Source organism: Saccopteryx leptura, chromosome X (genome assembly GCF_036850995.1).
Source record: "Saccopteryx leptura isolate mSacLep1 chromosome X, mSacLep1_pri_phased_curated, whole genome shotgun sequence".
NCBI lineage: Eukaryota > Metazoa > Chordata > Mammalia > Chiroptera > Emballonuridae > Saccopteryx > Saccopteryx leptura.
Window position 1 is genome coordinate 47,946,251 of NC_089516.1, and position 2,796 is coordinate 47,949,046.

General features: G+C 41.7%; 1 pseudogene; it reads left to right on the forward strand.

Annotated features, from left to right (window-relative positions):
• Positions 1 to 575: 575 nt before the first annotated feature.
• LOC136385813 (stress-induced-phosphoprotein 1 pseudogene) lies at positions 576 to 2,101 on the forward strand (annotated as a pseudogene).
• Positions 2,102 to 2,796: the final 695 nt, after the last annotated feature.

Here is a 2,796-nt window from a genome sequence, read left to right on the forward strand (position 1 = left end):
TAATGTTTCACTGAACTGGAGAGAAGGTACTTGTAATAGTTACATAATCCTCAGACTTGCTGACAGAAAAAACTTCATATTGTACTTAAGTGTGTGTGTGGGTCCTCAGTTTTGATTCATTGTTCTGATGAAATAAAGTCCTGGTATTTTCTTCCTTTAGTTGGATGGTAAAGGAAGTCAGCATTTAAAAAATTTACATGTTAACTTTACTTCCATAGACAAATATATTGATGGATTAAAGTAATATTGATGGTCTAAAACAAATAAGTCAAAATTTCTATACTAAAATTAAAGGGTTTTTGGTTCTCTTTGTCAAAGTGAACCGTAGGTGCACAGCTCAATACACATAAACACAGTGAAATTAATTGTAACAGAAATGTTACAGTTTTTTTTTCACAGTTTCTATAAATGGTATGATTATCAAGTAGACTGACATAGCATACCTGACAGCTCTTTCTTATACACTGTAATTAACCTTGAGATCAGTTTTATTTGTTAATTAAAATAAAAGTCAGGGAATGCAGTTGGGAACTCGTAACAGATGGAGTCAATTCAACCGGGTTTCATGTGGGGCCATGGAGCAGGTAAATGAACTAAAAGAGAAGGGCAATGAGGCCCTGAGTGCAGGCAACATCCTTGTGGCCTTAAAGTGCCACTCTGAAGCAATTAAATTAGATCTCCAGAATCATGGGCTCCAAAGCCTGACTGGAGCAAGTGCTATTTATGAAAAGCAGCAGCTCTCGAGGTCTTAAACTGATTTGAAGAAGCCAAATGAACCTATGAGGAGGGTTTAAGACATAAACCAAATAATCCTCAGCTTAAAGAGGGTTTATAGAATATGAACTGGAGAGGAAATTCATGAACCTTTTTCAACATGCCCAAGTTGGAGAGTGATCCCAGGACAGGATGCTGCTCAATGATCCTATGTACGGGGAACTGATAGAGCAAGCCTTCTGACCTGGGCATGAAACTGCAAGATTCCTAGATCATGACTACTATCAGTGTCCTCATTGGATTTAATCTGGGTGGTATAGATGAGGAAGAAGAATTTGTAACACTTTCACCACCACTTCCTTCCAAAAAAGAGTCAAGCTGGAGCCAAGCCAGGGCCAATGGAAGAGGATAATCCAGAGAATAAGAAGCAGTCACTGGAAGTAAGTGTTGGGGAATGATGCCTACAAGAAGACTCTGACTCAGCCTTGAAGCACAAGAAAAAGTGAAGGACCTGCACCCCACCAACATGGCTTACATGACCAATCAAGCAGCTGTGTACTTCAAGAAGGGTGACTACAGTAAATGCCAGGAGCTTTGTGAGAAGGCCATTGAAAAAAGGCGAGAAAACATGGAAGACTATCAACAGACAGATTGCCAAAGCTTATATAGGAACTGCCAATTCCTACTTCAAAGAAGAAAAATACAAAGATGCCACCTATTTCTACAACAAATCTATGGCAGAGTACTGAATACCAGATGTGCTCAAGAAATGATGAAAGGCAGAGAAAATCTTGAAGGTGCAAGAACATATGGCCTACATAAAACCTGACCTAGCTTGTAGGAAAAGAACAAAGGCAACGAATGTTTCCAGAAAGAAGACTATCCTCAAGCTAAAAAACATTATACAGAAGCCATCAAATGGAACTCAAAAGATGTCAAGTTGTACAACCACCAAGCTGCCAGCTACACCAAACTCCTGGAGTTTCAGCTGCCACTCAAAAACTGTGAGCAATGTATCCAGCTAGAGCCAACCTTCATCAAGGATTATACATGGAAAGCAGCTGCCTTAGAAGCAATGAGGAGCTACACAAAAGCTATGGATGTCTACCAGAAGGCACTAGGACTGGACTCCAACTGTAAGGAGGCAGCAGATGATTACTAATGCTGTATAATGGCCCAATACAACAGACATGACAGCCCTGAAAATGTCAAGCGACAGGCCCTGGCCAACTCTGAGGTGCAGCAGATCATGAGTGACCCGGCCATGTGGCTCCTCCTGGAGCAGATTCAGAAGGACCTTCAGGGACTCAGTGAACACTTAAAGAATCCTGTAATAGCACAGAAGATTCAGAAGCTTATGGATGTGGGTTTAATCACAACTCGGTGATGACTTGCTCATCATCCCCCTTCCCTTCTCCCTCATGTGAAAAGAGAAGCTGGGACCACGGCAAGCAGCATGGAGCAGAAGCAAACTTCTCTATATTTATACAGACCTGTGTGGATGATACAGAGACTTGTACCACATTACCTACATCTGCTGTCTTTGGGATCTCCCAGCACATGCATGGTCTTTTGTGCTGCTCTCCTGTTACATGCCTCTGCCCCTGTCCCCTGTCCCCAGTTGCTGTTTCAGCTGCTCTCCCATAGTTGGTTGTTTTTTGAGGCAGTGGTCATGTATGGGGAGAAGAGGATGTTCTTCCCAACCTCAGGTCCCAACTGTCTTCACATTGTTAACTCCACATCCTCATCATATGAAATCCAATTACCCTGAGACCTTCATGCTGTTAAGCCCATGTGTATTTACTCCAGCTGGCAGCCCAACTGAACTCTCCGCCAACAGCCATTCTGCCAATCATATATGTAAACCATTTTAGATATCCAGCTCAGTTGAGCCTTCAGATGACTCTATTCATTGAGAGAACCCTAATAAGAACTGTCTAGCTGAGCCCTTCTCCAAAACTCTGAGTCAAATAGTTTCAGAGAGAATTGTGCATCATAAGAGATTAAATATGCACATTGTAATAATGAAGGCTCTGATAAGTCCTGCAGTGTAGAAATCTATTTAGCCTAAATTTATTCAGC